The sequence below is a fragment of the Vigna unguiculata genome, chromosome 8 (assembly GCF_004118075.2).
Source record: "Vigna unguiculata cultivar IT97K-499-35 chromosome 8, ASM411807v1, whole genome shotgun sequence".
In the NCBI taxonomy this organism is placed as follows: Eukaryota; Viridiplantae; Streptophyta; class Magnoliopsida; order Fabales; family Fabaceae; genus Vigna; species Vigna unguiculata.
Genome location: NC_040286.1, coordinates 15,831,111 through 15,844,890, shown reverse-complemented (window position 1 = coordinate 15,844,890; position 13,780 = coordinate 15,831,111).

The following is a 13,780-nucleotide window of genomic DNA, read 5'->3' as shown; positions in this document are numbered from 1 at the left end:
TTTGTTATTTATTTCTTTATTTTATTATTTAAATCCGTAATATCTGGTTGGGATGTTACAATACTTATCAAATTATGTTTCAGCCCTTCTACTAGCACCACATTCTTGATGTTGAAAGAGGATCCATTGCCTATGATTCCATTTCTAAGGATTCTTCCTTTGTTGTTGTCTCCATAGGTTACAAACCATTCCTCCTTTAACTCCAACTTTGCAAATTTGGTCTTATCTCTTCTCATATGTCTTGAATAGCCACTATCAAGGTACCACAAATCTTTCTTATCACCTTTTATGACATGCAAAACATATTTTGATCACTTGATACCCTTTAATAGGTTGGGTTCATCATGGTTATGCCTTTCTAGATCCTTTTGGGATCCATTTCATAATCCCTTTAGGAACATCATATTTTCTAGCATGACAATTCTTAATAACATGACCTTTTTGCATACAGTAGTTGCATGAAATGAATGGCATGTCACTTGGCATACTTTTTGAAAAGAAACTAGAGAACTTCTTGGTTTTCTTTTGAAAAGAAGGATTGTAACCAAGTCCAACTTTACCAAACACACAGTTTTGAGAACCAAGAACAACCTCTAAGTTTTTTCTCCTCTTGTGAACCTTGCACAGGTCTTTATAAGGTATTTCACTTGATTTTTCAAAACTGTGCAGTTTTCACAGGGTTTTTTAGCCGATTGATTTCTAAAACAGTCAGTTGAATTATTGTAAATCATTTCCAAATGTCCAAAATCAGTTTTTAAATCAGCTGTTTCTTTTTCTAGTTGACTAACTTTGTTTTCCAACCAGTTGTTTAAGCTTTTCAACTGATTTTTTAATGCAGAAATCTTGTTTGCTTCACTATGCAACTCTTCCAAATAATGTAACAATTGATTATAGTCATTTTTGTCTAGAGAACTTACTTGACTTGAGGAGGATGACTCATAACCAGCCATGAGGCACAAGTTGGCTTTTTCAATCTCATCTTGTGAGGAGCTACTTGTTATTGAATCATCATTGTCCTCCCATGCAATGTATGCACATCTCTGCTTTGGCTTTTCCTCCTTTTTCCTATCAACATTATTCTCCTTTTCTTTGTTAGCATTTGGACATTAAATTTTGATATGTCCTTGTTTTCCACAATTATAACAAGTAAAATTAGAAGAGTTTGATTCATTATGTTTGGAAGTATACCTCTTGGGATTACCTTTGCTACCTTTCCTTTTGAGATACTTACCAAACCTTTTCACAAGGAGATTCAAGTTCTCACTTTCACTTGATTCAACCACCTCATCCTCGGGTGCCTCATTTTTCTTTGTGCTAGTCTTCAAGGCTATGTTCCTTACCTTTTTCTCACTTGACTCAAGCTCATTAAGCCTTTGCATCTCAATCTCATGCTCCTTAAGCTTGCCAAACAATGCAGCTGTAGTCAAAGTGGATAGATCTCTTGTTTTTGAGATAGTTGTAACCTTTGGTTGCCATGATCTATCAAGACATTTCAGCACCTTGATGTTTAACTCTTCTTTGTTAAATTCCTTACCCAAACCCATGAGATGGTTGACTATGTGAGTGTATCTCTTTTGCATATTCGCTATAGATTCTCCTTGTTTCATCTTGAATAGCTCATACTCTTGAATCAAGGCATGCTTTCTTGCTCTCTTAACATCATTGGTTCCTTCATGAGTCACTTCAAGAACCTCTCACATTTCCTTGGCCCTCTTGCATTGTGAAACACGAAAAAACTCATCCATGTTGAGAGATGAAGTGAGGATATTCTTTGTATTGCAATTATATTGGGCTCTCCTCCTTTCTTCCTTAGTCCATTTAGTCCATGGCTTATCAACCTTCACATTATTAACAATATGCTTAGGAGTATATGGTCCATTTATGATTGCAAACCATATCCCTTGATCTATTGACTCAATAAAGATCTTCATCCTAATTTTCCAAAATTAGTAATTAATGTCACTAAACATAGGGGATCTATGAATTGAGGCACCTTTAATAAAGGGTAACTTGTTTTCAGCCATTTCAAGTAGTTCAAAAACACATTTAGGACCTTACTTGAGCAAATTTCAAGTACCTAGCTCTAAATACCAATTGTTAGTTTTGAAATGGTTGAAATGCCAAGAATGGGGGGTTGAGTTGGCTAGTTAAAAATTTAGGATATCTTTGAAAGCTAAAAACCACCTTTAATTACTATCATTCAAAGCATCATTCACATTTTTAGGTTCAATTTGAGATACAAAAGCAACATGTTCACAAAATACAATCCTACGTCTAGTAGATACTCCCTGTTTGATATCACCTATGATGTTGTCCTTTGATAAACCAATCCAATTACTATCATTCAAAGCATCATTCACATTTTTAGGTTCAATTTGAGATACAAAAGCAACATGTTCACAAAATACAATCCTACGTCTAGTTGTAGGATCCTATGTGCTTTCCATTTCCTTTTTGTTTTGAATCAATCCATCATCTTCTTCTCTTGAGCTTTGTGAAAGGAACCTTCACATCTAGATAGTGTAAGACCCGTAGAATTTAATTAATTAAATAAATAATTAATTAATAAATGCGAGTGGGAGAATTAATTATGACATTAAATTATGAGTGGGATGACGTGGAAGAGTACTAGCTCATGTGGTTGAGAGTACTTTGCTTGTGTGAGAGGACTTGGGTTCGAGTCCTATGCCTACTAATTTTGTGTTATTATTCGTTATTATTTTAAATATATGATAATCATGCTGTGAAATAATATGATAATTGGATGATGATTGTTAGCATGAAATATGAATTGGCATGATGTTTGATATTGATTTGGCAATTGCATGGTTATGGGTTCAAGTCTTGGAGAACTTACATTAAACTTTATTTTTGGTTTTTTTTTTTGGCTTTGGCTTGAATATGGAAAGGTTGAAGGAAAACCCTAGTAGTATGGCAGCTGAGGGGTGGCTGGAAAATAGCCATAATGAGTTGGTAAATGACATTAAACATCACTTAATGCCCAATTTTCGTCCTAGGATATTCACCTACTTTTTAGGCACACTTTAAAAGGAAAAAGTAGGTTAATAGAGAAGGTTTGGCAAGCTGGAAAATATACCCAAAGAGAGAGCACGAAAATCTGGAATTTTGGGAGGTTTGAGGGAGACTTGTGGGGCTGAATTGAGAGAAGTCAATTGGTAGGGAGAAATCTTAATCGTCAAAGCTTTAAGCGAAGGAAAACCAGGTTAGGGTAGTTTACACGTTAGAATTTTTATACTTGTATTTGAATTGCTTGATATATGTGTATGGTTGATTTATGTTCGTTTTTGGTTAAATTTTTGTGTTTCTGGAAAATTCCCAGCAACCGCCTGGTGGGCTGTTCAAAGCCGCCAGGCGGCACATGCAATTGTACGTAATCTGGGTTCCTAGAAGAGGAACCGCCTGGCGGCACACTCCTAGTCGCTAGGCGACGCTTGAAGTTTTACCAAATTCTGGGTCTGTTGGATGAAGCGTTTCGCGGTGTTGATTGGACCGCCAGGCGACGGGGGTCAAATTGGCTCGTTCTTGGTATTTTTGGGTTCTAGGCTGAATTCGATCGGAGGGAAGGTTAGCTGTGATCATTAAGAGAGGGTTTGTGGTTAAAAACTGCTATTATTGATGCGATTAGGAAATAAATTTAATGGAACAGTGGAGAGATGTTTAGGGTTTAAGAAGGTACGATTTGTGGGTCTTGGAAATCCGTTAGCGAGAATTTAATTGAGTATTTCTGATGTGGAAACAGTCCATTCATTTTGGTTAGGGGTTGATAAATAATTGGAAGAGTGTGAATGATCTATATTGGGAAGATACTGGAAGAAGAGAGTAAGGCAGGTGCAGAAGTTCTAGAAAATTACCAAAACATTATGCACCGCCTGACGGCACGAGTCTTGCCGCCAAGCGCCATATCAGGAAAAAACCAGAATTGGAAACGTTGCGAGAGCTGCTGGAAATTATTGGGTTTTAGAAAGAGAGTGAGAATGCATGTTATGGAAAGTTGGAAATGTTAGCATAAGGATGATAGTGTAAGGAGCATGACTTTATAACTTGAGAGCAGAATAAGTGGGAGTATTGTGGAATTTAGAACTTTGAGTGTGTAAAGATTACAGGTATAGACTGTCTACACTGGATTTAGTAGGAAGGTTGAGTTTGAAACCATGTAAACCAATGGACTTATTGATATAAAAGTGTGAGGGTGGAAGCAAATTGTTAAACCAGAATATAACGAGAAATCTAGCTTGCAGTGGATTTACAGATGTGGTATTGAATTTGCAAATTCTGGAAATGGTAAAATAGGAGAATCAAATATGTTGGGGTCAAATGAGATAGATCATAAGCATAAGCGTGGGCACTGCTATAGACTTGGATTATAACCTTCGGACTTAGTGAATAAGTAATAAGGGATGGATACAAGCAACGGTGCCTAAATTCAGACCAGTACAATGAAAATGGCGATACTGGTATGGTGCCTGGCGGTGGGGGTTAGGCCGCCAGGCAATAGCGAGGGAACAGTCGGGTCCTAGACTTGGTGGCGCTTGGCGGAGGAGAAGGTCTCGCCAGGCGATAGCGATATAAACATTAACCTCTGGAGCAGCGTCCGCCTGGCGATGTGGACGGTCCCGCCGGGCGGTGGTTCCAGACTTTGTGATTTTTTTGAGGCGCTCGGCGCCTGGCGGTACGTGTCCCCCGCCAAGCAGTCTGGAAGCGGATAGCGCCTAGCGGTACGTGTCCCCTGCTAGGTGATTTGGTTGCCGTAATTCCTGGTTGTTGGACTTTATAGGTGTGATCTACAAGGATTTTGGTGATGCTTCACAGGTAAGATTGTTGGGTTCCTTGAGTTGAGCTCAGAACGTATCCCTTGAGTTGAGCTCGGGATAGGGGTTAAGCACGTACATTCCTTGAGTTGAGCTCGGGTTGGCGAGTGTTGCTGGTGTGAGTGTGCTGGTTGTGGCCAATACAGATAGGTCCAGATAGATTGCCCTCCTCAGTGAATCGCTGACGAGTTTAGTAGTCTTAGGACATTACGGACTATGTTCGTAATTGGGAACTCCACCTGGCGTTGCGGTGTATGATCCGTAGCATTGGTTCACGCACGTGCTCTATCGGTTGTGGCCGATAGGTTTGGCAGCAAATTATCTTGGGGTAATCACGAGAAGAGGTAGAACACAAATGGTCTGGTTGTGGCCAAACGTTAGAGAATTGAGAAAGAGATTGTATATTAGTTCTTTGTAGAAAATATAGTTATGTGGTTGGTTGTTTATTTATGGTTATAATGTGTGTTGATTTCATAAGCTCACCTATCTGCTTGTGTTTGGCGATGATCGTGTACGCAGTACACGTGAGCAAAGGATGTTGATGCAGGTGGAGCTGGTGCCGCTTAGCTACAGAGAGGGGATGTCTGAGGTGTTTTATATTACTTGTATTTTCTACTTTTGGAAATGAAATGTAAACTCATTTGAGACGTTGATTTAGGATTATGACACTGTGGTAATTATAAACTTTGGTTTCCATTATTTACAATTATGAAAGTTTAAATTTCCCGCATTTTTGGGAAATGAAGTTTATTCATAAATGTGACATCTTTATGATTTTATTTATTTTATTTATTTTAATGTTACAAATAACTTGCTATCTTAATGTCCAGTGGGGATTTCACTTAGCTTTCTTAATCAACTCACACCATATTCAATAATCTTAAAAGAAAACAAGATAATCCTTCACCAGTACCTTATTTAAAATCAATTTAATTGTATTTTGTAACACGAAGAATTTTCAACTAGACTCTCACAAGACATATCTGAGCAAGGGTCATGTGCTGATGCGTCAGAGCAACATGATGATGCTGATCAAGAAGACGTCATTATGACACAATGCTGGATTGATGTTGTTAGTGGAAAAAATAAAAGAAGATTTTATGGGACGAAAGAACTTGGCAAAAGTTACACTGTTGGAAGAGGTATCCACAAACAACAAGCATCTTCTTCCAACAGTGCTGAGTGTTAGTTTTGAAATGGTTGAAATGCCAAGAAGTAGGGGTTGAATTGGCTAGTTAAAAATTTAGGCTATCTTTGAAAGCTAAAAACCACCTTTAATCAAATTAATTAGATCACCAAGTTAAGATGGAAAAGGTGCTGGACAGTATACTTTCAATCGATCAAAAATAGAGTTAACGGATTGCTTTTACTAAACAGATTATGTTATGTTATAATCAATCGATTAAAACAGAAAAAAAGTTGACTAAAATACTAGGAAAAATGCAAAAATGCAGATTCAAGTTTTAAACAAGGAACAATGCACAAGAATGATCAAGACAGGTTCTAAATGATTATGCAAACATGCTCAATGCTGCAGATGTCATGAAAACATGCAAGAACATGAAAATGATGATTAAGACACAAGTTCTTGAAACTTTAAAATGAATATGTAAGTGTGAAAGGTTAGAGAGGAGGGGAGACCACGAGATTTTTATATTGGTTCACTCAAACCTGAGCTACATCTAGTTTGTCAAGGTAACCTGACATGACTTTGCACTATTTCAAAAGATTTTCAAAGTATCCACCCTTACACTTTCAAAATATGCAAAAACCACACAAAAGACTCTTGAATCACATAAGAGTCACATCAGCATAACAAGAAACCTCTTATAGACCTGAAAAACCACCAGGCACACAACCCAGCCTACTACAAACCACTTTCTCTAAGCTTCAAATCAAGCCAAAAGCTCCAAGAATTGATCCAAGATCAATCTTCAACTACTACAAACTGTATATTCACGAAGGAGAAAATTTCCACGAGGTTCCAGAATAATTTTGTGCTAAAAAAATATCAACAGACCTCTCTTTCGAAAATCACAGCTTTTATAGTCAAACTATTACGAAATTCAACAGGTTGATTACCAAATCAATCGGTTGATTTCACTTAACTTAAGTGAAATCAGTCGATGAAAAAATAAATCAACTGATTGAATTTATTGCAGTTTAAGACTATTACAACCAACCTTTTAACCTGTTGAAAAACCATTCAACAAACTAAAAGAGACATTTTAACTTGTTGAAAAACTATTCAACAGATTAAAAGACACCAAAGACCAAATACATCTAATTAATGCTACAAGGTCTACAACATGAATTACAAACTTCAAATACACTTTCCTAATGATGTAACTATGTGGAAAGCACACGTTCCATCCTTGATCAACATGAATACCATCAAATCTCCTTTCATTCATCAATGTAGGCTTCATTCCAATGGTTAATGGCTTCAAGATAGTTCAAAAGAGCTTCATTAAACATTCATCAAATCTTCAAGAAGTATACCACCTTGGCTTCACTAGTCAACACTGAGGAGGCTGTGAACCGACTCACGCAACGACTATAAGAACGTGATTAGGCTTATGAAAATTTGAACCGCCAATTTCAAAACTTCAAAAATATAGTCATGGCGTTTCTATCTCCTAATGCCCACACTCATCTTCAACAACATCAGTCCAACCATACACTGCCCCAAGAATAACCCACTACAATCCAACCCATTATAGTCCATGATGAGGGATTATCTTGTTCCTTTTTAAGATTATTGAATATGGTGTGAGTTGATTAAGAAAGCTAAGCGAAATCCCCACTGGACATTAAGATAGCAAGCTATCTAGATGTGAAGGTTCCTTTCACAAAGCTCAAGAGAAGAAGATGATGGATTGATTCAAAATGAAAATGAAATGGAAAGAACATAAACCATATAAAACCAAGAACAATTAAAGGAAGAAGAAAACATAAAATGGAAAGGAAAGAAATGGTAAAAATGTGAGAAGCACGCCACTACAAGGCTAGGCTAGAAGCCATGACAACCTTGAAGATGAGTGGATGTGTGCCGCCACTTGCTATGCAAGATAAGGCTTACAAGTTTCACTCCCAAGGGAGGAAACTCTCACAAATGGTTGAGACACAAGAGTGTTTTTACTTCAAAATGTTCAACCCTTTTACATGTCTAGGAGCACCCCTTATATAGAAGAGTTTAGGGGCCTCTAAGCAAATAAAAGATACCTAAGGATGTCTCTACAAAAACCTAACCCTAGCTTCTAGAAACTAGGTCAAATAAGGTTACAAAAAATGAGAGACAAAAGAGCTAGCTATGGTGTGTGCAAGGCTAATTTCGTTCTAGCACAAAAGGAGACAAAGAATGTGTCTCATATGTCTCCAAAAAGTGGCCAAAGAGTGCTAAAAACAAAGGAGACCAAAGGTACATAGGTACATTTGCTTCATGCCTTTTACTTTATGCTTTATGCCTTTGCTTTACTCTCTCTTCCACATCATTTATGCTCCCCAATCACCATGCGCCACCTAGCATTGCTTTCTTACTCCTAATTAACCTACAAAGCAAATAAACATAGATTAGCATGTTGGCTTAAGTCAAGTCAACTATAGTCAATAAGTCAAACCTAGTCAAAGGTCAACAAGTCAACTAAAGTTGATTCAACTAAGTCAACTTTGGGAATCAAAAATAATAAACACAAATGAAAAGGGATGAAGGATTAGTTAACTTCCTTTCTAAACATGCTTAGTCTTCTTAAGCATGTGTCTTCATCCTTGGTTGGGGTCAATCCTTCATCATCCTCCCCTTCTTGGAGAGAATTTGACCACAAATTCTTGAAGCCTTTGTGGATGGAACTTGACTTGATTTGGGGGAGGATTTGCGCCTCCCTTTTATGAGCTTTTGTTCCATCCTTTCTAAGGTTATTACCCCTAGCTTTGGTTAGGCCATCTTTATTTTCTAGACTACTCTTCCTCTCTTGCTTATGCTTTGGGCCTTCCTTTTTGGCTTGGGAAGAGAAGGAAGAGTGATGCACATCTTGCTTTGGAAGAATTTTTTTGTAGGCAAGTAAAACCTTGGTGAAAGCTTGCCCCTTTTCTTTTTCTTCTTTATCTTTTCTTATTATATTTCTATCCTTATTAACTTCTTGAGGTGATAGAGGTAGTAAAGTTGTCTTTTTCCCATTTTTGAAGAAAATGTATTGGTTGGTATAGCCATCATGTAAAGTTTGTTTATCAAATTGCCATGGCCTACCTAGTAAGATATGTGTGACTTCCATGGGAACAACATCACATAGCACCTCATCTTTGTAGCTTCCTATAGAGAAGTTAATTAGGACTTGTTTATTGACATCTATTTCTCCCTCTTTACTTATCCAAGCAAGCTTGTAGGGCTTAGCATGAGGAATGGTCTCTAAGCTAAGCTTTTCGACCAACCTTGTGCTAGCTACATTGGTACTACTTCCTCCATCAATAATTAGAGAGCAAACCCATTTGTTAATTTTGCACCTAGATTGAAAAATGTTTTCTCTTTGAGTTGGCTCAAGCTCACTTTGATCTTGACCTATCATGCGCCTTAATAACATAGGGTCTTTCTCAAAAATTTTAGTTTTACTAGAGGAAGAAGATTCTTTTGAAAGAGAATAGGGAGATGTGTGTTCACTTTCAACATCATTACTCTTCTTTAAGATCATGGTCCTTTTGGTTGGGCAATTTAAAGCAATGTGATTATAACCCAAACATTTAAAACATTTAATGGAACTTGATCTTTGAGAAGTGGAATGGTGAATGTGATCACTTGGTGACTTACTTTTACTTGGTGGTTCTTGATGAGAGTTAGAAGGGAACTTATCATGTTTCTTTTTATCCTTTCCCTTCCATGAGTGACTAAAGTAGTGGTTGGGTGAGTAACTCTTCCTTGTCCTTCTTTTTCTTTTCAATTGAATTTCAATCCCAAGGGCAAGTGTGAAAACATTTTCAAGAGTGGAGTACTCATACAACTCTACTTGGTCTTGTATGTCTCTCCTAAGACCACTCACAAATCTTTTTATTTTCTCTTTGTTAGTCTCTTTTATTTCAACCCTATGCATTTGAGACTCTAATTCTTTAAAGTACTCACTCACACTCATAGAACCTTGGTGAAGCCTTTGGAGCTTCAAAAGAAGTTCCTTCCTATAGGAGGGAGGACCAAATCTAGCGCGCATAAGAGTTTTAATGTCCATCCAAGAAGCCGCGGGTGGCCCTTGGTCATAATTCTTACAAACTTTATGCCACCAAGTATTGGCATACTCCAAAAATCCTAAAACTACTAGATCAACTTGTGCTTGATCCTTTACATGATTTTCATTGAAAATTTGATCAACTTTAGCTTCCCAATCAAGGAAGACTTTGGGATCACTTCCACCATAGAACTTAGGAATCTTTGGAGTTTGCTTCTCTTGTGTTGGGTTGCGCCTAGAATGCCCTCTTTTCCTAGCCTCTCTTTCTTGCTCTTTAGCTTCAAGCCTTTGAATGTGCTCTTGGATTCTTTGGTAACTTTGGTCCTTTTCTTTTCTCAATTGTTCAAAGGACTCTTTCCTAGACAACTCCAAATCCCGAAGCAATCTCATCAATGTATTGTTTTTGTTTGGTGTAGGTGCATTTGATGAACTTGCCATGATTCCTACAACAAAAACACTCAAATCCGAGACAAAATAAATGGATTAGAGATTAGAAAACATGAAAACCGAGACCAAATCCAACCCAAAATGTAACCCAAGTGTTTAGATCACTCTCCCAAAGTAACAAGGCAAGGCTAGCACTCAAAATCCACCAAAGGAGTGAAGCAAACACTTTTAAAAACTTGTTCAAAACCTTTCAAATGCAATACAAGTGATTTGGCCACAACATCCCAAGAGTTTCAAGAAAAGAAAACTACTAAGACAAAACAAAGAACACCTAGTGACAAGCAAGAAAAGCACAAAAACAAGGAAAGCTAAACTCTAAAGAAGAAAAGTTTGAGACAAAACTTTTAACAAGACTAAAACAAGAAAAGCACATTTTAAAGACTCTAAGGAAAGCACTTGACAAGCATCTTCAAGTCTTAAATCATGCATACACCAAGAAAGATCATAACCAAGTTAAAGCATGGAACTAATTAGCCAATATCACCCAATTCTCAAGTATGAAAAACTAGTAGCATAACACCTAGTGAAAAGCACACTTTTAGTTCACCAAGGAGCAAGGTTGCTCTCGGTTTTTAGGCAAAAATTGGTGTAAAATTTTCTTCTTTCCACAACTAGTTTCATAAAATGGTGAGAAAGAGTTTTAGGTGGCTTGGACACTTAGTTCCTCAAGTTTTAGGCCAAAATCAATTTCATGGAGCATACATCAAGCAAGACATAAAGTGAATGCAATATTCAAATACTTGGAAAAACAAGAATAAGAAAACTTCAAGTTAACATATGACATATGACTCAAGCAAAAGTTAGGCACATTTAAAGACTCAACATGACATACACAAAGACACAAACATGTAGCTATCATGCATTTAAACTCATGGATTTGAGGCTCAAAGACTAAGCATCCAAAGACATGTTATCCAACCACATTTAGGAGCTTAAAGAGGTGCAAAAACCGTAGCCAAACTGCCACAACAAAACCTGAAAACGTTGATTCACGTATTCTTGGCAGATCTGACCTTTGCTCACTAATTTGATCATAACTTTCTCCACATAACTCCAAATGCGTTGGTTCTTTTTTTTCTGGAAACTAGACTCATAGAGCTTTCTTTTGACACCAAAAACGTAATTTTTTGACCGCTGAGCTGGTGCAGTTTAATGTTTTAAAATCGTCAAGTTTTCTGCCAGCACTGTTTTTGTGTGTCATGGAAGTGGATTTGAACCATACCAAGATAGCTACAACAAGACAAGGTTAGAACATGAAAAACACCATATTCAAGATAACCTAGGCTCTAGATACCAAATGATGAGGGATTATCTTGTTCCTTTTTAAGATTATTGAATATGGTGTGAGTTGATTAAGAAAGCTAAGCGAAATCCCCACTGGACATTAAGATAGCAAGCTATCTAGATGTGAAGGTTCCTTTCACAAAGCTCAAGAGAAGAAGATGATGGATTGATTCAAAATGAAAATGAAATGGAAAGAACATAAACCATATAAAACCAAGAACAATTAAAGGAAGAAGAAAACATAAAATGGAAAGGAAAGAAATGGTAAAAATGTGAGAAGCACGCCACTACAAGGCTAGGCTAGAAGCCATGACAACCTTGAAGATGAGTGGATGTGTGCCGCCACTTGCTATGCAAGATAAGGCTTACAAGTTTCACTCCCAAGGGAGGAAACTCTCACAAATGGTTGAGACACAAGAGTGTTTTTACTTCAAAATGTTCAACCCTTTTACATGTCTAGGAGCACCCCTTATATAGAAGAGTTTAGGGGCCTCTAAGCAAATAAAAGATACCTAAGGATGTCTCTACAAAAACCTAACCCTAGCTTCTAGAAACTAGGTCAAATAAGGTTACAAAAAATGAGAGACAAAAGAGCTAGCTATGGTGTGTGCAAGGCTAATTTCGTTCTAGCACAAAAGGAGACAAAGAATGTGTCTCATATGTCTCCAAAAAGTGGCCAAAGAGTGCTAATGCTAAAAACAAAGGAGACCAAAGGTACATAGGTACACTTGCTTCATGCCTTTTACTTTATGCTTTATGCCTTTGCTTTACTCTCTCTTCCACATCATTTATGCTCCCCAATCACCATGCGCCACCTAGCATTGCTTTCTTACTCCTAATTAACCTACAAAGCAAATAAACATAGATTAGCATGTTGGCTTAAGTCAAGTCAACTATAGTCAATAAGTCAAACCTAGTCAAAGGTCAACAAGTCAAATAAAGTTGATTCAACTAAGTCAACTTTGGGAATCAAAAATAATAAACACAAATGAAAAGGGATGAAGGATTAGTTAACTTCCTTTCTAAACATGCTTAGTCTTCTTAAGCATGTGTCTTCATCCTTGGTTGGGGTCAATCCTTCATCAGTCCAGTCCACTCTAGTCCAGCTCACTCTAGTCCAACCCACTCTAGTCCAGCCCACTGAAGTCTACTCCACCGTAGTCTAGGAATAGACTCAACAATAAGAAGACCATGCAGAAGAAGAAAAAAATTCTGCCAATTATTTAGATTATTAGGACTTTCTATAATGAGTTTGTAACTTTTGTATGGTGTTACATTAGTTAAAGAATAAAAGAACTATGACACTATGATTGATAGATGTTTACCTTTGTTTCACTTTTATATGCAGACATTTAAAATATTCATGTGTGTGGTGTATGCAACCATATATAAGATACCTGTTTGGATGGCCAAGATTAATTAACAGATTGACAAGTCTGATTGTATTTTGTGAGTTTGTAGGTGTGATAAATTATTTGAGCAGTGAAAGTGCAAATTGCATTGGAAAAAAGAACTGACATTACCGACGGATATTATATGTTATCGACGGATTTGGACCGTCATTAATATTTTTTTTGTATTGATCATCTTCACCATTTTTCTTCCGTACATTTAATCTGCATTTATATCATTCTATCTTGATCTAAAAGTACAAAAATACAATTATTAGAAAGAAGAGCACGAATTGTTGATTGATATTCACGTAAAAAAACAATTCAATAAATTAAACGTATTTGTGAAATTAATCCACAATGTAAACTGTTTACATATAATTTTGTATAAGTTGTGATATTTGAAATTAAAACACTGTAAATTAAATTAAAAAATAATTATTTGTTAATCTTATTCATAGAGAATTCGTCTCAAGTTTATTTGATTCACTACAAACATACGTAACAAGAACTAAAATCCTCGAAAAATAGGAATATAGTATAAATTTTACATATTCTTTATATTTTCGTGTTATTTTCCTTTTTTTTATTAATCGTTGACCATTGTAGAATGATACGA